The sequence below is a fragment of the Macaca thibetana genome, chromosome 18 (genome assembly GCF_024542745.1).
Source record: "Macaca thibetana thibetana isolate TM-01 chromosome 18, ASM2454274v1, whole genome shotgun sequence".
Classification (NCBI taxonomy): Eukaryota; Metazoa; Chordata; class Mammalia; order Primates; family Cercopithecidae; genus Macaca; species Macaca thibetana.
Window position 1 is genome coordinate 13,426,706 of NC_065595.1, and position 23,250 is coordinate 13,449,955.

General features: G+C 32.4%; 1 protein-coding gene across 3 annotated transcripts in view; it reads left to right on the plus strand.

The window, feature by feature from the left end:
• The first annotated feature begins 3,817 nt into the window (after nucleotides 1-3,817).
• CDH19 (cadherin 19) overlaps nucleotides 3,818-23,250 on the plus strand; it is a 103,124-nt gene continuing 83,691 nt past the window's right edge. For 2 of the 3 annotated variants that reach the window (XM_050767122.1, XM_050767124.1), the window contains exon 1: nucleotides 3,818-4,043. The gene's annotated coding sequence lies outside the window, so the exon portion shown is untranslated. Of the gene's footprint in view, nucleotides 4,044-11,128; nucleotides 11,275-23,250 lie in introns of all 3 variants that reach the window. The other variant, XM_050767123.1, reaches the window with a different exon arrangement.

Below are 23,250 nucleotides of genomic sequence, written 5' to 3' on the forward strand. Positions count from 1 at the left end.
GAGTTGTTTGTGTATTGACAATTAGTAAATTATTTTTCTAATGAGCATATTTGTTATTTGTGGATTTATTCATTGCTAGTTACTATAATGGATTTCTTCTATCATGGAGATTATATTGCAACTTGGCAAATATATAAATCTAAATATATATAAAAATATAAATATTTCTTCAATATAGTGCTCCGGGAAAAAGTCTTCTGAGAAAATAAAATAAAAACAAAACAACTTTGGGAGGCCAAGGCGGGCGGATCACGAGGTCAGGAGATCGAGACCATCCTGGCTAACATGGTGAAACCCCGTCTCTACTAAAAATACAAAAAATTAGCCGGGCATAGTGGCAGGTGCCTGTAGTCCCAGTTACTCGGGAGGCTGAGGCAGGAGAATGGCGTGAACCCAGGAGGCATAGCTTGCAGTGAGCCGAGATCGCCCCACTGCACTCCAGCCTGGGTGACAGTGAGACTCCGTCAAAAAAAAAAAAAAAAAAAAAAGGAAAAAAAAGAAAAAGAATAAAATGAATACAAAAATAAGAAAATAAGGATATATATGAGACAATAAATTTTTTTATTATATTAGACAAGTGGCTACTGTAACTAGAATTTAAAAGATAAATCTCCAAACCATACAAATTGTTGCCATATTCAAGACAATATTTCTTTACTCTGAGCAAAGTTTGTGTAATTTTGACACAAAGTGTTTTAGCATGGTTAGAAGTATATAGATTAGTGAGTATTTTGTTTATTGTTTCTTCTATCATTGTGCATTTTTTTATTTCCCCATATTTATCATTGTGATATATGTTCAATGTTAAAAACAGAATGGAAAACACAGCAAATTGGACTGTTGGAAAAGAATATCATTTAATGGCAATCCATGGAGAAAATTATTATTTTTATTTTCAGCATTTTAAAAGCTATTTTACATGAATATCTAAAGTGAACACTGGACATCTAGTTGGTTATCAACTAGATTCAACCACTCCACTCTAATTCATTTGGGGAAATGAATCTGTTTTTCTACCAACTAATTCTTTCTCTCAAGTTCAGGAATGACAATTATTTTGAGCTTTTCTTGTTGCCATTCTTTGTTCATACAAGAACAAGTGATCGTTTTGATGAATAAGACGAAAGTGCCAGTGTTTTTGAGGGCTTTGAGGAAAAGCTGGAGAACCAAACAGAGCCCAAGAACCTAGATAACTGACTGCAGGAGGAAGCCACTGGATCAACTAACACTTAACCCTACTTTCTTTCTCTATGCATACATTGAATTTCTTCATTATTCTATTCATTTTTGGATTTGATTTTGTTTGATTTTGCTATCTGCTTGCTAATCAATAGATTTCCCACTGATATGGTGGTAGCATACAGTAAATACTTGTTTTAAATGTTTCTGTATTAACATATTATAAGCTTTTACCAAAACAACTTTAATATATTTTTAAGAACTAAAATGCTTCCAGACCATGTGAGAAGGATGTAGTCCTTAGATTCTGCTATCCTGATCACACCTGATTGGACAAGGCCTAAATATCCAATTGAAGGCACATGTATAACCTATGATATACAGTAGATAGACTTAAACTTTCTGAACGTCCATTTTCAAGGGATAGACCAGAGCTTGCATAACATTTGACTTTCTATTTCTGCCTGCTCAGTTAGTTAGACTCATACTTCATTAGCCAGTCTTGTCTGCAGTTAGTCATTAGATATACATTTCTTAATCAACTGGTTTAAAAAATTGATGGCTCTGAATTTTAATATTTGAATTCAAATTTTTATTTAGAGTAACTCAATAAAATCCTGACTTCTGCAACTTCAAGCTCTGCTCCTTAGCCTGCTGGCAGGTGATAACTGTGGAATTCCCCCAGACTGCATGTGAAAATAGACCAGAATGTCACTGTACAGCTATAAAACACCACTTGTGTTTCAGGAATTCTCCGTCCTGCCACATGTTTACTGCTGTGGGGACCTCAGATAACTCTGAGTATGATAACCCTGGCTCACACATGGATAGTAGTGTATTTAATTTTGAGCCTCTGTTCTTATAGAGTCATGTTTCACTTACTATGCATTACCCCCATACATGAAAAAAGTCATATATATATAAAATGTTATAAAGAAAATGATGTAGAAGTAATCTCTAAGCTTATCTGATGACCAGTCCCATAAGTACTGCCAAGTCTGCATTCTTGGTTGTGGCATAGCGGATGAAACTTGCTGGATCCTAGGCTATCGGCTGTTTACCTTATATCCTCTTCCAGGAAGGGCATGCATTTCTTAAGTAATTCACAGTAACTGGTGCCTGTACGTGTTTGATAATAGATGATCTGTTTAATAAAATCAGTTTGCTGTTAATGATATTCTACATAAAACATGTAGCTTCACACTGCACCTTCTTTAGACAATTGAATCCTGTCTCAGTGTGGTTTCTATACTTCTCATTGCTCTTTGTTGGTACTGTCATAATCAGGACAGCAAATGCTGACCCACCTTTGCTCCCTTAGGCTCTAAAATAAGCCCTTGGGACGTCATGTTTACAGGTGCACTGAGGCTATACACTGTGGTTGCAATCCTAAGTGCAGCTAGATATTTTATAAACATCAAGGTATAAATTGGCGTCTCATAAAATGTTAGATTCTTACAGAAATCCTAGATTAGGTCATAGATAAAATAGTGAATTATGTAAATAAATATTTTAAACAGGTATCTCCACCTTTTTTGATACTGTAAAAAATATGAAGGGGAAAATATATAAGAATACTTCAGAGGTTCTTTGTAAAATTTATTTTTTTCCCTATTTACTAACATCTTGAAACACCTAGAAATGTTTTTTTTCAACCTGAAAAAAAACTTTCCACATTACCCTGTTCCTGCTATCCACAGATCTGTTCTCCCAGGTTCATCTCTTCAATATTTATTCATAAATTATTGATTCCTCCTAACATTCACAACCTCATAGGAGGTGCATTTGTGCATGTGTGTGCATGAATATGTATGTGTATGTGTGTGCACATGTGCATGTGTGTATATGTGTGTACTTGTGTATCCTAATTACTGCCCATATAGCTTTTGCCATTTCTTTCCTCAAAAAATAAGAGAAAGTGAAAAAACTAAGAGGATAGTGACCAAAATATCTATCAGAATTAATAGGATGTTTGAATAATCCTGATCCACATAGAATTTTTTTTAAATAGGTATAATTTAAGAAATTTTTAATATTTTAATGTTTCTCTAGTTTGTTGCAAAAATGATTTTTAACTAAATAACAGCTTGAGTAAACAGCATAGGGAATACATATGTATTTTATATTAAATAACAATAGCTTATATCAAAATCTAATTATAAACATGAATAAAACAAAACAAAACATTTTAGGTAATAATAAACCAAGGAAAAGAAAAGGACTTATTCAAATTTAGACATTGCTCTCTCATTATGTATTTTACTTGATTTCTGAGGAGAACTGATCGAATTAAGAAATAGCCAGAAGGCATAGACACACAGTGGACAATCATTTCTCTTTTTAGTAAGTTTTGTGTCTGCTTTAAATTGATAATTTGTTTCATCAGCTAATCCCCAAACAGAGGGCATGTCCTCTCTACTTACAAAATTCTTGTACATAAGTTGAATTCTGTCTTTATCAACTCAGGCCAATAAGTACTTTATTTTGTTTTTGCTTGTTGTTAGGGAAAAAAAAAAAAAAAAAGAAAAGATAATCAGCTCATACTACTTGCTTAGCTGTCTGCATTTTAATTCCAGACTATGAACGAGCATCAGAGTGCCCTTATGATATTTTGCACAAAAGCCTCAGTGTTTATGACTCTACTCAGAGAACCCAAAATAGCATTCAGTAAGCAGTGACATAATGACAGTGTTGTGGTACTAAAAGCACAAGCGTCTGTAATTCCAGGCAATGGGGCACATCGAGAGTTTGCTGAGAAGACTGTGAAGCAAAAAGAAGAAAGTTTTTCCTACGCTTCCTCATGTGTCCAACACGAAGTCTGCTGTTCAGTTTTCACAGAACTCCTAGAAGTTGAAGTTACAAAGGTAAGACTGTGATAATCAGGCATATTATAAACTACATGCATCATCTTTAATGAGTCAATAGGTCAAAAAATACTTAAGTTGTTGCTAGGAAAATATTCTAAAAATATTATGGAAAATATTTATATAGGAAATAGGGAAAATATTCTAAAAATTTTAAAAGCATGATGTGTAGTGAACTTTCTCAAAACAAATATTTGTGAGAACAATTCTCTGTCTCTGTAATATAGATTGTTGAGGTGGGGGGGAAGTTACACTTATGTTAGGATATTTAAAACTTCTCCAGTTTCTTAGAAGAAATGAATCAATCTTTCTTTGCATGTCTTTCTTTCTTTGCACATTTTTCTTTGTTCAGGGTTTTATTTATTATCTATCGTGTATTTACCATGTATATCAGGTAATATGAACACTAGAGTTGTCATCCTTAAGTATATGAAGAAAAAAATATTTATATACAGAATAAATATGAAAAAGTTTAAGTATATTATAATAATTCCAATAAAATTAAAATATTAGCATTAATATGAATAAAAACACATATACGTCTAAATTTGTACACACATATTAATTTGCCTATATGTATTATAACATTTATACATAACACAAAGGGTAATTTCTCAAATATGAAAGATAGTATAAATTAAGAAAAGTGTAAATTAAGAAAATGGATACTGTAAAAGACATATGTCTCAAATCTAATTTGGTACATGTAATTTTAATTGAATTAATATTTATGATAAAATATTTCAGAATAAGTTTACCAAAGGGATTTAATAAATCTATTAAATATAAAAACACATGAAATATTTAGCAACAAAAAATACCTAAATAAAGTGGCAAAGGCTTTCTTCAGATTATGTCAATTTATATTTTAGCTCTATTAATTCATTTGTTGAATTAATACATCTGTAAGACAGACATTATTTAGATAAAATATTTGAAAATTTAGTAATATATATTTATGTTTTAGATGTAGTTACAATATTAAGTAACATTACATGCATTAATATATTCTTTTTTTCAAATTCTTAATATTGTAATTAGCAGCATGCATACTTACTATAATTTTTAATTTGAAAGAATTTAAATTTCAATGTAATGTGAACATTTATATTGACCAAATAAAGTAACTAACAAATTTATTTTTAAAAGGAATAAGCATTTCATTATTGTCTATAGTTATCCAAAATTTTTAAGCAATCAATTTATGTCATTTAGAAACCACCAGCTCTCCTTTTCTTTACATATGTTTTCCACTTCACCAAGTCTTTCTAGAAGTGAATGAAATGCTTGTATCATTATATAAATATCCGATTTTTACGGTCTCACACATTAGTAAATTATTCATGCTCCAGTGAAATATTTAAAATTTTAGGCACACGCATCTGCATATATCTAAAAGCATATGTCTTCTACTTATATATTTTTTTGGGTGTGTTTTTCACTTTGGAATGTTTGTAAGGTACATTTCCTCAAGAAACATAAAAACACATTTTGATGACATTATAATAAATTGAAGATGCTTTAAAATGATGTGCAGAGATGCCTCCTATGCATTCTTAAGAAACCAGATCCATCTTTCAGGAATTTCTCGTAACAGAGCTACATATAATCTGATACATGATCATCTATAACTTAATATAAACATTTTTGCCATGCATGATCTTAGCATGTACTCTTAAATATATGTTTAAAACATTATATAGCAGTGTTCAGCATGGTAGTGAGTAGTCATGCAATAGGAACAAATATGTTACACTGTTTACAAGGAGATATTGATCTTTCTATATACCTTCTTTTACATGAGAATGTATTGCTCCTAACCAAGAGTTTGAGAACCATGCTGGTGAATAAGAATTTGTTGTCACGATGATTTCCTTTAACATCCATGATCTTCTATCACCTGTATCTTTGCTTTGGTGAAACAGATTGAGGTTGAAACATAACTAAGTATGGAACCTAACAATAATCCCTCAGGAATCCTTTCTGTCAATGGTGAAGACAGCCCCTGATTTACAAAATGAGTGTCTTTGCAAAAGATGTTTGCCACTTTAAAATCAAATCAAAACAAAACAAGATAAACTGTACCCTTAAAGAGTTTTTTTTTCTTTTTTTACCTACTCTCACCACCTTTCAATTGAGAGAATACAGCTAAATGTTCTAAAACCTGTCAAAATGTGTAACAAATCAATTTCCTTTTCAAGTGATGCCTACCCTCTTGAATATTCTGATACGATTCATTAAGAGAATGCTTGTCTGACTTTAAAACATGTTCTAGAATACATACTTTTGTCAAAATTTGTCACATTAATTATTCAATAATTATATTCAGAATCATCAAAGTATGTCTTAAGATTAAAGCAAAACATCGTTTTTAGAAATCCTGCTTTGGCACAACAAGTGAAATTTGAAATGTTGTTTTAGGACCGTGGCTTTTCAACATACCAGAGCAGTAGATCCACAGTTTAGCTGTTTTTTAATTGTAAGAAGTTTCATGATAAATGAAATTTGCAAATTTGCAAGATATTGTATTAAAGTGGGGATAATTTTGGCACATCAGTCATTTCTTAAAGTAACCTAGGCATTTTATCTGTGTGCAAAATTTAGAAATGTCATTCCTGTGGAAATGAGCAAACCATAAATATATCACAGAAAAGTCACTGTTTTTCTGCCTTTAAGTTGCTTTATAGTTAAATTGTGTCAGAGAAATTGCCATCTATTTTATTCCTAAAAAGGTCTAATGGAGAATATATGACTTTCTTTGATGAAGAGATAATACTACTAAACATAAAGATAAACATAAAATGTAACTATAATAATAATAAAGGCAAAGAGAAAAGGTATAGATATATCTCTGAATTTTCAAGAGAGTAGTGTCATTTGTCACTAAGCAAATACTTCTTGACAGTGCTTGAAATTGCTCTTGAACTGGTAAAGCAAAATATAACTCTTTCCCCATAGTATTGGATGAGAAATAAATGGGCTACAATATCACTCGTCAGGTGGATATAAATCCCCTTCTTCTAAATAAGACTTTTCTTTGGGGGATTATGTAAGACATTGGTTGCTTTTTGATTATTTTCTCTCTTTTATCAAATACTTATAGAATAACCCAACTCTGTAGGCATATGAGGATTTGACTTCAAATTTATTGGTTAATAATAAATAAGCATATTTATGTTTTCATACACATATGTGTACCTGGCTACACATTTCTCTATTAACAGATAATTTTGAATGTATGTGTCTACTTCTTTGATATTTCAAGACCACATGAATTATTTATAAAACTTTAATGTCATTTTATACAAGGTGGATTTAATAAAACCACTTATATGAAATCTAAAGTATTTTTAAAGATATAGAGCATTGTCATTTTGTATGTGTGTGTGTGTGTGTGTGTGTGTTTAAACCAGTGTTTAAAACACACAATTCTTAACTCATAAATACGATTTTTATGAGATTATAATTATGTCATTGGGAATTTTTTTGTGTATAAAAAAGGAAAAACAATAGACTTTTACAAGGATGAGTTAAATATTAAAAATCTCAGCAAGACACTACTTAACTGACTCTTAAACATTATGAAACAAAATATTAGAACATTAGGGTTGCCAGATTTTTAAAAAATAAAGTAAGGAATTTTTTTATATAAACTTCATCTCTTTCAGCAGCATATACTAGCTGTCTGTATACTTATTGACAATTTGGAGCAGCTTCAGAGTCCACATAATTTAAAATTTAAGGAATAAAGACACATTTATTCAATAATCGCAGTCATGCATTTAGATTATACTAAATGCTGTTACATTTAAGTACTAAAAGAAAGTATGTTTATTCTATCTGGAAACAATTTCAAAGGATTTACAAATGTAAGATATCCTATCTTTGTTTTTAAATCCAGCTTGTAATATGAATTAACTGTATTCACGACTGTTTCGTAAACATTCATGACCGTTTTCCTTCCTTAAGTTGAGACATATTTTTAACCCATTACATACAACCCTCGGAGGTATACTTTACTGTCTTCTGTGTTTAAAAAACTCAAAACACTTCTGATTTGTTTTATGCCATACACATTTTTATTTATAATTAAGGTGATATACTCAAATTTCTCATTTTGGGAATTAAACAGTAGGAATTTATCCTATATTCATGCCATTCATGTTAAAACAATTTATTAATCTATAGGATATTTTCAATATTTATTTTTTATTGAAAATGAACAATTTATAATATAATAAATTTATGAGACATAAACTGATGTTAGAATTCATAAAAACAATGTGGAATGATTAAATCAGGCTAGTTAATATATCCATCACCTCAAATATTTAACACTTTTTTTGTGGTAAGAACAGTTGAACTTTGGTTTCGTAGGAATTTTGAAATGTACAATTCTCTACTATTAGCTGTATTCACCACACTGTCTAATAGAACCCCTTCCGAAACATGAAACATACTCCTCCTGTCTGAGATTTGATCTTCATTTCCTCATCTGCCCCACCCCCCCAGCCTCTGTAAATACCAGTCTACTTTATACCTCTATGAGTTCCATTGTTTTAGATTCTACATAAAGGTGACAAAATGTGGTATTTCTCTTTCTGTGCTTGGCTAAATATTACGTAGTCATTCTTAATATACAGCTAAGAGCAGACAATAAAAAACAGTGTCTGCAAAATATATACAATAATAGCATTAAACATTGTGCTAACCTAGTCCATCTGGCATCACAATATGTTCACAATACCTTTCCATGATTAAATATTCTGAATAAACTCAACAAAATTAAGTTTTAAAAATATGAATTTATTTTAAGTTAATATACAGAAAACACAAAATAATAAACATAAAACAAGTGATACCAGTTTTTACATTATAGACTTTATGAAAGAGACTAAAACATTCAATTTTATATTATACAATTTGAAACTAAAATAATTCTTATCTCAAGAGGTTGAATTCCAAAATGTTTTGTACCAAAGTAATAATATATTCTTATTTACCTTTTATAACATGTCTTTGAAGGGCATTTTCCATTTTAGTATCTGATATTTTATTATAACTTTGATTAAATTTTTTTTTCTGACTCTGAGTTTCAGGCGGTACATATGCTGGCTTGTTACATGTGTAAATTGCATGTTGCTGTGGTTTGGTGTACAAATTATATCATCACCCAGGTAGTGATAAGACTACCTGACAGACAGTTTTTTGATTCTCACCCTCTTCTCACCCCACCCTGAAGTAAGCCCCAGTGTCTATTACTCTGGTATCCATGTGTACTCAATGTTTAGTTTCCCACTTATAAGTGAGAACATGCAGTATTTGGTTTTGTGTTCTTGCATTAGTTTGCTTAGGATAATGGCCTCTAGTTCCATCCTATTGGGGCAAAGGACATGATTCCATTTTTTATGGCTATATAGTATTCCATTGTGTAAATGTGTCAAATTTCTTTATTCTGTCCATTGTTCATGAGCATCTAGGTTGATTCCATGTCTTTCCTATTGTGAAAAGTGCTGTGATGAACATATTTGTGCATATGTCTTTATGGTAGAACTATATATTCCTTCGAATATATAGTTAATAATCTACTACTAGGATTGCCAAGTTGAATGGTAGTAATATAAACCACTACTAAGGTTGCAGAATTGAATGGTAGTTCTAAGATCTTTGAGATAACTCCAAACTGCTTTTCACAGTGGCTGAACTAATTTACATTCACATCTGCAATGTATTAGAATTCTCTTTTCTATGCAAATTTGCCAGTGTCTGTTATATTCTGACATAATAATAGCCATTCTGACTGGTGTGAGATGGTATCTCATTGTGGCCTTGATTTGCATTTCTCTAATGATTAGTGGTATTCAGAATTTTTTAATAGGCTTGTTGGCTGTGTGCATGTCTTCTTTTGAGAAACCTCTGTTCATATCCTTTGCCCATTTTTAAATGAGGTTGTTTTTTGCTTGCTGATTTGTTTAAGTACCTTATAGATTCTGGATTTGTCAGATGCATAGTTTGCAAATATTTTCTCCGATTCTGTGTGTTGTCTGTTTGCTTTGTTGATAGTTTCTTCTGCTGTGCAGAAGCTCTTTAGTTTGATTAGGTCCCACATGTCAATTTTAATTTTTGTTCCTATCACTTTTGGAGTCTGTTATGAAATCTTTGCCAGGGCCTATGTCCAGAATAGTATTTCCTAGGTTTTCTCCTAGGGTGTTTATGGTTGTAGGATTTACATTTAAATATTTAATCTGTACTGATTTTTTTATATGGTGGAAGGAAGGGGTCCAGTTTAAATCCTCTGCACATGCCTAGCCAGTTATCCCACCACCATTATTTAAAAGGAGTCCTTTCCCCCATTGCTTATTATGGATGGCTTTGTTGAAGATCAGATGGTTGTGGATATGTGGCCTCTATGTTCTCTAACTGGTTTGATAGGTTTATGAGTATATTTTGGTACCAGTACCATACTGTTTTAGTTACTGTAGCCTTGTAGTACACTTTTAAGTCAGGTAGTGTGATTCCTGCAGCTTTTTTTTTTTTTTCCTTAGGATTCCTTTGGCTATTTTTGATCTTTTGTGGTTCTATGTGAATATTAGTATGATTTTTTTTTAATTTTGTGAAGAATGTCAGTGGTAGTTTGATAGAAATAGCATTGAAACTGTAAATTTCTTGAGGATTATGGTCATTTTAACAATATTGATTAATCCTATCCATGAGCATGGAATGTTTTTTCATTTGTCTGTGTCCTCTGATTTTCAGTAAGTTTTGTAGTTCTCATTATAGAGATCTTTCACCTCCCTGACTAGCTGTATTCCTAGGTATTTTATTCTACTTGTTGCTATTTGAGTGGAATTGTGGTCTCGATTTGGCTCTCAGTATGGATGTTATCAGTATATAGAAATGTTACTGATTTTTGTACCTTTATATTGTATCCCAAAACTTTGCTGAAATTTTAATGAGATCTAGGAACCTCTGGGCAGACTTTTCTAGGTATAGAACCATATTATCTGTGAAGAGAGATATTATGACATTATCTCTTCCTATGGTTTGCCTTTTAATTCTTTATCTTGCCTTATTCCTCTGATTAGGACTTCCAAAACTATGTTAAATAGGAGTGGTGAGAATCGGCATCCTTGTCTTGTTCCAGTTCTCAAGGGGAATGTTTCCAGTTCTTGCCCATTCTGTATGATGCTTGCTGTGAATTCGTCATAGATGGCTCTTATTATTTTTTCAGGTATGTCCATTATATGCCTTGCTTTTTCAGGGTTTTTAAGATGAAGAAATATTGAATTTTATCAAAAGCTTTTCTGTGTGTATAGACATGATCATGTGATATTTGTTTCTGGTTCTGCTTATGTTATGAATCACATTTATTTACATATGTTAAACCAATCTTGCATCCCAGGAAAAAAGTTAATTTCATCATGGTGGATTAAATTTGATATGTTGCTGTATTTGGTTTGTTACTATTTTGTTGAAGACTTTTGAATCTATGTTCAACAGGATATTGGCCTGAAGTTTTCTTCTGCTGTTGAGTCTCTGACAGATTTTGGTATTAGAATGAGGCTCGTCTTATAGAACGAGTTAGAAAGGAGTCCATCCTCCTCAAATCTTTGAAATCGTTTCAGTAAAATTAGTACTCCCTCTTCTTTATAATAGCTGGTATAATTTGGCTGTGAATTCGTCACATTCAGGGCTTTTTCTGTTGGGTAGGTTTTTTTATTACTGATTCAATTTTGGAACTCACTATTGATCCGTTCAGTGTTTCAATTTCTTCCTGATTCAATCTTGGGTGGTTGTAAGTTTCCAGGAATTTGTCAGTTTATTCTAGATTTTCACTATGTGTGCACGGAGTCTCTGAGGGTGTTGTGGATATGCAGCCTCTATGTTGTTTGTATTTCTGTGGGGCCAGTGGTAATGTCCTCTATGTTGTTTATATTTCTGTGGGGCCAGTGGTAATGTCCCCTTGGACATTTCCAGTTGTCTTTCTTTTTTTTCCCTCTGTTAGTCTTCTAGTAGTCTACTAATCTTATTTATTCACTCAAAGAGCAACTTTGGTTTTGTTGATGTTATGTGTGTTTTTCATGTCTCCTTTTCTTTCAGTTCGGCTAGCTTTTTTTTTAATGCTAGCTCTGGGGTTTGTTTGCTCTTGTTTTTGTATTTCCTCTAGGTGTGATGTTCGGTTATTAAGTAAAGATCTTTCTAACTTTTTGATGTGGGCATTTAAGACTAATAAACTTTCCTCTTAACACTGCTTTATCAGTGTTCCAGATATTCTGGTATGTTGTGTCTACATTTTCATTACTTTCAAAGAACTTCTTCCTTTCTGCCTTAATTTCATTGTTTACCTGAAGGTCATTCAGGAGCAGTTTGTTTAATTTTCATGTAACTGTATAGTTTTGAGTGATTTTCTTAGTGTTTATTTTATTGTTATTGTACTGTGTTCCAAGATTGTGATTCATATGACTTTGGGCTTTTTGAATATGTGAGAACTGCTTTATGGCCAAGTGTGTGGTTGATTTTAGAGCATGTGCCATGTGGGCATAAGAAGAATGTATATTCTACTGTTGTTTAATGGAGTTCTCTGTAGATATCTGTTAGTTTCATTTGGTAAAGTGTCAAGTTTAGGTTCTGAATATCTTTATTAGTTTTCTAACTCATTACTGTGTCTGATACTGTCATTGGGGTGATAAAGTCTCCCAGTTATTATTGTGTGGTTATCTAAGTTTTTTCGTAAGTCTTCAATACCTTGCTTTATAAATCTTGGTGCTCCAATGTTGGGTGCATATATATTTAGTATAATTAAGTCTTCTGGTTGAATTGAACTCTTTATCATTATGTAATGCCATTCTTTGTCCTTTTTGACAATTGTCTGTTTTGTCTGAAAGAAGAATAGTAGCTCCTGCTCTTTCTTGTTTTCTTTTTTTTTTTTTTTTTTTTTTTTTTTTTTTTTGAGACGGTGTCTTGCTCTGTCACCCAGGCTGGAGTGCAGTGGCCGGATCTCAGCTCACTGCAAGCTCCGCCTCCCGGGTTTACGCCATTCTCCTGCCTCAGCCTCCCAAGTAGCTGGGACTACAGGCGCCCGCCACCGCGCCCGGCTAGTTTTTTGTATTTTTAGTAGAGACGGGGTTTCACCGTGTTAGCCAGGATGGTCTCGATCTCCTGACCTCGTGATCCGCCCGCCTCGGCCTCCCAAAGTGCTGGGATTACAGGCTTGAGCCACCGCGCCCGGCCTCTTTCTTGTTTTCTATTTGCTTGATAGATCTTTCTCCATTCCTCTACTTTGAGCCTATGGGTGTCATTGTGTGTAAAATAGATATTTTTAATTCAACATACAGTTGGGTCTTTAAAAAGTGGGGCATTTAGCCCATTTTCATTCAACACAGTATCTATATTTTTTTTTTAAAAAAAAAGAACCTCATTAACTCCAAACCTCTCATTGCTATCATCCCAAATCTCTTTTCCCTCTCTCAGCAACTTATTTGAAAAACTACTTTGAATTGTGGAACTTCATTCTCAACCTCCAGTTACCCTTCAATTCGTTATTTCTGTTTCCTGAGATTCACTCTTAAAACTTCTCTTAGCTTTCAACAAATTGTATATTTTTCTTAATTGAAGGCTGATATAAAAGACCAAATTTGGAAACTTATGGTATACATTAGTGGTAGAAATAAGCAGAATTATTCCTTAAGTTGTGCTCTCTTTCAGTGACAAACTAGAAAATATATATATGTTTGTGTTCGTCTGTTAACACTAGTTTATTTTTTAATACAACATGATGTAGAACTCTACTGTCTTGACATCCTGAGGTTTTTCGACTACTAAGTTCTTCTACCATGCACGTCTCCAAATATATTTGCCATAATCCTGTCCAACATCTTTAAACACTTAAGAGAACTTATATGTCAAAAAGTACTCAGCTCACCTCAGCAATTAGGTTTTAAGTTTAGACATAATAAATAATACATCGATAATTTTTTTGTATAAGAACATTTTATATACCAATTTATTTCTTTAAGATAGAGTCACAGATGTGAGATTGAAAATGAAATGGCTTTCAGTATTTAACACTCCAGAAACATTATTGGTTACTTTCAAAAATACAATTCCTATTTATTTTTTGGTATCATAAAAAATTTATAACAAGAATTTATGAACTAAGGCCAATAAGTGTATGGAAAAAAATGTTCAACATCACTAATCATCAGGGAAATGTAAATCAAAATCACAATGAGATATTTTTCACCCCAGTTAGAATGTCCATTATCAAAAAGTTAAAAAAAAAATACTGTTGTCTATGTGGAGAAAATGGAACTCCTTCATTGTTGGTGAGAAGGTACATTAGTGCAGCCATTATGAAAAACAGCATGAAGGTTTCTCCAAAAACTAAAAATAGAACTAGATAGAACTAGTATATGATTCAGCAATCTCACTACTGGGTATTTATTGAAACGAAAGAACATCAGTATATTGAAAATATATCTGCACTCCAATGTGTATTGCAACACCATTTACAATAGCCAATATATGGAAGAAAACTAAGTGTCCTTCAAGAAATAAAAGAATAACTAAAACGTGGTGTATATACACAATGAAATACTATTCAGCTATAGAAAAGAATGAAATTCTATCAGTCACAGCAACATGGATGAACCTAGAGTGCATTACTTTAAGTGAAATAGGTCAGGCACAGAAAGATAAATACTACAAGTTCTAACTCTTATGCGAAAGCTAAAATAAAATTGAGCTAACAGAAGTAGAGTGTAGAATTATGATTATTAGAGAAAGGAAATAATGGAAGAAGAGGAGATGGGGAAAGACTGTTTAATAGATATAAAATTATGGCTAAAGAAAAGGAACAAATTCTGGTTTTCTATAGCACTGCACAGTGAATATAGTTAACAATAATTTAATGCATACTTTTTAAAAAGCTAAGAGAGGATCAGAATGTTCACAACACACACACACAAAGATAAATGTTTGTGATTGTTGTACTAATTATCCTGATTTTTTCATTACACATTGAATACATGTATTAAAATATCACTCTGTATCCCAGCAATATGTACAATTATTTGTTCATATTTGAATATGTACAAAATAAAGATTTTAAAATTATCATGAATTAAGAACTTGGAGGTAATAGAAGGTAAATGAATTTACTTGAAAGATTTAAGACATAGAATTGATCATAGTTCATCTCTAGTCAGGCTTCATGCTCAAATGTATGTATATGGGAGGTTAGCTGAAGGAAACGTCAGAGAATAACATTTTATTCAAGTGTGAGCTTTTGAGAGGATGCTGATTTCATTAAGGGAAAGAAGGAACATAATGATTAGGTGCAAGAGTGAATAGAAAGTAAGAATTTCAGTATGCACTTTGAAATACCTTGTGGAAAGTAATTCTGTAGGTCTGGAGATTAGAAAAGAGATAAATATGGGTTGTTTAGACTGCTTTATGATGCTTCAGTAGGCAGGTATTCACTGAAGCCACGTAATCTGAAGATACTATGTCCAGAATGTGCAAAATGTGTCTTCAAAATAGAACCCCAAGATTTAATTTTCCTCAAATGTCAATATGACTTTCCAAGAATGTTTTTTCCATTAAAATAAATAGGAAAGTAGGTAAACAGATTTCAACTTGTAAGTTGCTAGATTATCAATGTTTTCCAAAATCTGTATTCAGACGTGACAGTGACAATATATGGTAAGAATTTTAACCTTCTGATAATTAAAATTCTATCTAAACTCTCTTAGTTTTTATAAGTATTTATGATAGATTTGTACTCTTGTCTACTGCCAAATCTGAAAATTTTACAAAATAAAAATTGTGCACACTAACCTTGGCTGTATACAGATAAAATCGTTTGTAAATGACTGTAGCAAATATTTCCCGTTTTCAGTCATTCTAACTAGGAAGGAGCCCTTTCCTGCATGGCTTCAATAGCAGTTATACTGAGAGCTGCTCCGATGATTCTTGTAGCAATGGGTGATTACCAGTGATTATCTTATGCACTCCAGGAACTGATTAATAAGCATTTACTTAAAGAAGTCAGACATTATAAGTATTTAAATCACATGTTTGTGTGACATAAGGACCTTTATTAAACATTTGATATATTCTAACTACAGTTTCAGTTATTTTAATGTGATTTATCCAGAAGATCTAGAGATTACATTTATTAAATCATCTTGCAGTTGAAGATACTCAACCTGAGAGTGTTTAAGTATCTTGACTAGTCTCATGAAACTATCATATCATCGAGGTACAAATCATTACATTTTATACAGATTCTACTTACCGGTCAACATTGACTTAATGTTGTAAAATGAGAACTTAAAAAGTAACACATAAAAAAAAAAATCACTGCTGATTATCCTCTTGAAGAAGAAAGGGAAAATGATAGACCCCAAACAGGATTAGGTGGAAGATGCAGACCCACAAAATCCAACATAATTATGCCATGCTCCTTCATCTTACAGGGAAGTCTGCAAGGAAGTGTTTATATAACACAGCAGGCTCACCATGCTTTTAACTGAACTATGGGAAAATATGAGAAATTTCATTTATATGTATGCTTTACTTCATTCTTTTGCATTTAAATTTTGAGTACATTTTAGCAAATACTTTACATAGTGATAACAGTTGTGTTTGTGAATCATTAGTACATAAATGCATATACAAATATTGGGGCTCACCTGCAGTATTTTTTTCTGATAGGAGAGTAAATTATGAAAAGTTTGAAAATACTGTTCTATAAATGTCAGCCAACTTCTACATGCATTTTCTTTTCAAAAAAAAGAAGATATAGATATTCCAGAAAATAGCTTCTGCAAAGACATTGGTTAAAGGTAACAACTCTAAAGAAAGCAAAATCCTTTGTCTTAATTCCAATCCCGCCAATTACTTTATAGCTAAGACAAGTTACTTAACTTTAATATGCCCAGTATCTGCATTTATAAAATAGCAACAATAATAGAACATATACTATAGAATTACTGTAAGAGAACTCAATTAAGGAATGCCGTTATCTTTGCATAGTAATCATCACAGAGTAAACACTCAATATGGTTGACAAGATGATGATGGTGATGATATTTCATGAAAATATTTGCCTTCAAGTCATCTTTGAGGCTTGTTAAAAAAAATACCCAGCTCATGAATCAGTAGCTGTGGAGTGGGATTATCTGTTTTGTCAAGCTTTTGAAATGATTCTATGTACAATAATATATGGAAACAATTTCCCTGAAATTGAGGGATCAAACTAACCCTTATTTGTCTATATATTTATTTAAATATTGAGGTATTCTCCACATTCACAGTAAAAATTTAAACTAAATATAATGAAATCTAACAAATAAAATAATAATAATTTTGTCACATTTGTTCATTTGTTAAAATAATAATTACTGCTATTGTCAAATAAAGTGCTTTTGCAGGGTTGGATCAAATGATTTTTATATTTCACTCAGTTCATGTGAATCAGATATGTGTGGTTCTGTGATATATTAATTTTTAGATTTTTGTACTGATTCTACACAACACAAACACGTATATACACATAAAAAAGGCAAATTAATGAAGTGCTTGACTTTAGTTTTCTTTTTCCATTCACTAAGGATTGCATGTTTTATAAAATCATGTTTATATTATGCCTTTTCATAACAAAATAATACTTTCCATACCATTTGGCAGTGGTGCTTACTAAGTATTATTTTTGATAGTAGAGTAAATTTGTAGATATTATAGTTATAGAAAGATGTGCTGAAAGCACAATTGATAATTGGAGAAAGGAACATTTGGATGATATGTTTGTCTAGGTATTATGTAGCTACTATCACAACATCCGCAAAAACTGTCAAATTGAGTACAACGGTTTATTTACTATAGTAAGCAGTGGCTAAAAAGATTTTCAACAAGTGCAAAGTGAAACTATATCTTCATAATGAAAGCAAAAGAAAAAAGAAATAAATACTGTTAGAAATTCTTGGAAAAATGAAATACATTGTTGGTTCGAAGAAAAATATGTAATCCTTTGTGTTGTCTTTACATATATATATTCATTCAATTTGTCAAATATTATTTATGTGATGAATATGGTTAACTAATATAATATTTGATCATTATTCTGAACAATGTTTTAGGAAAAAATAGTCTTTGCATAATTTTATGACTTTGGAATTTCCCACTCTACATATATGGTAACTGATGGTTTTGTTAAACCATAAAGATTTATTTGAAGGTTCATGAAATTTTCAACCTACCTTACTCATCAACCTTTAAAGATTTTTATTTTTACTTTTTAATTTTTTTCTTGTGTTGTTATTATTGTCGGAAGTGGGAAGCATTATTTGTTTACTCTCTGCTTTCTGAAAAGCTGTTAATTCATTAATCATCAAAAGAAGCCTGGGACGTATGATTTCCTAATCAGTAGTTAGTGGTGTATCTGCATATATTCCACTTTAGTCTTCAAACTGCAACTTTAAGTGAAACACTGTGTAATAAAACCAATTTTATCAGAGGCTAATTGAGATAAACGAGAGTTTAGTCTCTATTACATATTTCTGGTAACAAAAACTTCACTAAACTTACAAATAAGGACCAAAACATTTCTAATATTAAACACTGAAATAAATGTGAGCTGTATATATATATGATTAGTAAAAACAAATAACATCATTGTTTACCCAATTTTGGGTGAATCAGTGAGTGACTAGCAGTTGTAGTGGTGATGGGTTAAATCAAGAAACAAACGTTTGCAAAACAAAGATTGTCCCCATCACCTCCAGCCACCATGAAGTTCAAACACAAGAATTTGCAAATATACAGCTGGCTCGATGAGCTCTTTCCTACTGGGCATAGTTTATTGTCTTGCATTTGTATGATGATCGTGTACTTTGCAAATCTTCATCTTATGATAATTTGTATTCGTGCATTTTCCAACCTGGTTATTCCAGTTCAGGGCTGTGGGTGGCAGGAGCCTATCCCAGCAACTCAGTTAGATTGGTGGGAACCAGCCCTGGACAGGGTGTCATCTCATTGCAGGCTCACCCTCACATAGTCACAGTCACTCAGACTGGTACCTTGTAGATGAACAAGCAACCCAATGTGTGTAGCTTTGGAAAGTGGGAAGTGACTGGAGTACCCAGAGTAATCCCATGCAGACATGGGGGGAATGTGCAGACTCAACACAGATAGTGGCTCTGGCAGGGAATCAACTTTTTTCTCATCAAAATTACAACAAAATGACATTGAACAAAATGTCATTTTTTGAGGAGCTGTTGTACAAGCTCACCTTGATCTTTCTTCTCTTTTGAAATGAATATAATTTTACTATATCATTGAATTATGAGACAAATTACTAAGAGAACGAATGAGTACCATTATGGCATTAGAGACATAGTTGATTTTGTTAGTCTGGGAGCTAGACTATTACAGTAATCAATTAACTTTCCATTTCTCAGCAACCTCCTACCACAAACATTGGGTGGGAGTTAGTGGGGGGAGTATATCAAAGTTTCACAGTCACTCAGTGACCCAGGCTTGCTAGAGGCTCCACCATCCTTCAACTACTGATTGCCAAATTAGTAAGCAATAAAGGTGAGACAATTATTCGTAGGCCTTTGAGTGTGTCAGTTCGAAAACGGTGTACATCACTTTTACTCATATCTTGTTAGAAAAACCGTTCATGTAACTTTGTGCAATTGCAAGAGAGATGTTGGTAAATGTTGATATGCCTACCACAGTGACCAAAACATTTTACATTTTAGTTCTTTTTTAAAATTTATTTTATATACCAGTCATAGCCATTTCATCAGATTAGTCATTCAGAAGTTAGGGACAGTTTATGAAATCTTAAAAAACTGAACCTAAACTTTTCTTAGAGTGATGGAATAAAAGGAAGAATATCATGATAGCAATCGCAGTTCCTTCTGAGTCTGGAGTAACCAGCTCCAGTTAGCATTGTCATTTGTAATTTTGAAGGTATCTTAACCTCTGCATTTCCCAACTCTCATTTGACACTCCTAACGCAGGCAATTTATTTTGACATCCAAATGGTCATTAAGTTTTGTCAATTCTGTCTCCATGTTATTATTGATTTTCTTACTTATATTGTCCTTTGCTGAGGAGCAGGATTAGTCAGAGCACTGGGATGAAATATCACCTTCAAGAGGGCAATAGAAGGTCATGGATCCAGGGTGTTTGATGGAGAAACAGAACAATTATTTCAATGTCCTGGTAATGCAGGTGCTTCTAAGGCACTGACTAGAAGATCCAAATAATTTCTTTAAAGACTAAAATCATATTGTAACTAACTAATACAATTAATATGTTAATATAAGATAAAAATAGATTAAATAAAAGGGTAGACATGGAAGTGGGAATAAAGACAATAGGTAATACGGGTTCCAAAAGATATTCCAGCCAGAACAGTTCAAGGAGGGGATTTATTTTTTCTTAACATTGTTCTAATATTATTTTTCTTGCTTCTGTGTTTAACTACATAGACAAGATTTAAATAAATTCACAAAAATACAGAGTACCTTTTTGAAATGAGCATTGAGACAATGTTGGTATCATTTTTTAAGAGACTTCACGGCATAGTTTAAAATCTGCCACTAATTCTCCGTGTTACTGCTCTATGTGGTATTACAGAGGTGCTTTTGGAAGGAAGGGGGACTGTTTATAGACACTTCGTGGCTTCTTTTTTTTTTTTTCCTTTTTATAAAGAATATCTCGAATTAGAAGAAAGATAGCTGAATATTCTCTAACTACTTCCCTTGTTTTAATATTGCCACTCCAGGCCCCAAGAGCCATGTGTTCCTATTTGTTTCACATAAAGGCTTTATAGTATTCACTCGCTTCATGTGTTCACTTCCCAAGAGGAGAGGTTAGATGTGTGTTTTAAATTGATGAAGAGAAACTCTTAGTCTTATTTTTCAGTAACATTTTCAAAACCTTTAAGTCTTCTGTTTTTGTTTGTTTTGGGAAAGCTTTGGAACTCTCTGATCACCACAAATTCTAAGTCTATGATATATCATTTTGGCCAAGCCTACTCAATAGCTTTCTAAAAATGGAGACATTATATTAATTGCCATCTGTTTTTCTCTATGAGAAGCTGGGCTTAGTTGAGCTCAATATTTCAGCTTTCCATGAGCTTTCCAGAATACATTATATTTTTACAAGTTTTCACAGATGGAATAATTAGCTTTATGTAACCAAGAAGAGGTCATAGAAAAGACAATTTCTAATTAGATTCAGTTTCAAACTGCATAAGTGCATAGATTATAATATTTTTTCATCCCTTAAGCCGTAATTAGTCTTCTTTGAAAACATAACTGTTCTAAGTCACACTGGGATCATTTTCAGCTCATATATGCCCATGCAATATCATGTATTGCTTCAAGCATGATAATATGTATCTGTCATAGTCACTTAACCATGCTTAGAAAAAAAATAATGACATTCAAATAATTTGAAAATGCAAGTGGAACATATACATCAGGGAAAACATATACTAAAGTATTTTTGCAATAGTCATTTACAAAGCTGTTTTATGTGTGTATATTTTTAGCTGAAATGAAAATAGCTGAATATTTCAACCTTGAGAAATACAGAAATCACTAGATGCTTATTATTCACCTGTCAATAGCTATTTTTATGTAGCTCACTAAAAACATTTAACTCTTAATACGTGCCAGACAGTATTTTGGATGCCGCAACTCGTTTCATCAATAACACAAACCTTGAGAGACATAATAATTACTCTCAATTTTCACATGAGACAACTGAGACAACCAGAGGTTGAGCTATTCATCCAAGGTGATGGAACTAGCAGGTGTTGGTGTTGAGTTAGTTATTCAGCCATCCTTGCTCCACGTGTGCTGCTCTTAACTCCAGCGAACTGCCTTTAGAACATTCCATCAAACAATTTGGGAAAATAGCCCAAAAATTAGTAGAGAATGGCTTTCTTGATCTTTACTATGGTGCGAAATAACATGTGTTTATACAAAATCAACTTATATTGTATTATATAATTATGTATATATACTAATTTTGAAAATAAAGCATGCAAATACACATGGGGAAAATTTTAATTTGTTTACAATTCCCTGATTCAAAGATGATTTCCATCTGAATTTTGGGGCATAGTCTTCCAGGACTTCTTTCCTGCATTTGTCTACAACTTTTTTCCTTCAGTTAAATAAATTATATTGTGTGTATTCCGTCTCTTTATTTCACTTGACAAAATGGTTTTATGGCACCAAATTTAATGGCTGCCGAGTAACAATGTGTTGATATAAATTTTTTAATGTTTGTATTCAACGGTTGGTTCTTTGTTCAACTGTGAGACCAATTTTATGTACCTCCTCCCAATGAATGGATTTAGGCTACTGAGAGTGTTCACAGTGCTTTTTAACTGTACATGAAAACTGAAAATAAAGACAGGCATATGAGAGGTTATCTTCTGAAATAAAGGGATAATAGAATACCTGTTTAGATGTTAGAAGTAAAACAACGTTTTATTTTTCTGTATTATATCTTGTCATAAGAACATTAAGAGAAAAACAGATTTTAGAAAAACCTGAAAATATTGTACAGGTTTGACTGCAAACACACAGGAAAGTAATAAGAAATAGCCTGTGTTCATGTGATGGTTAGGTTACAATCAGACTGCATAATGTTTCATGATATATTTGTACCACATTTCTTATCCAGTCTGTCACTGATGAGCAGTGAGGTTGATCCCATGTCTTTGCTATTGTGAATAGTGCTGTAATGAGTATTTGTGTACCTTTATGGTATGTATATTCATGTGTGCATGAGTGAAAATTCATGTGTCATTATGATAGAATTATTTGTATTGATTTGTGTATATACCCAGTCGTGGGATTGCTGGGCTGAATGATAGTCCTGTCTTCAGCTCTTTGAGAAATTGCCATACTGCTTTCCACATGATGACGTAAATGAAATAATGTAAATACTAATTTATACTCCCACCGACAGTGTAAGTGTACCCTTTTCTCTTCAACCTCACCAGCATCTGTTATTTTTGAGCTTTTAGTAATAGCCATTCTGAGTGGTGTAAGATAGTATCTCATTGTGCTTTTGATTTGTATTTCTCTAATGATCAGGGAGATTGAGCTTTTTGTCATGTGCTTGTTGCCCATGTGTATGTCTTCTTTAGAAAAATGTCTGTTCAAGTACT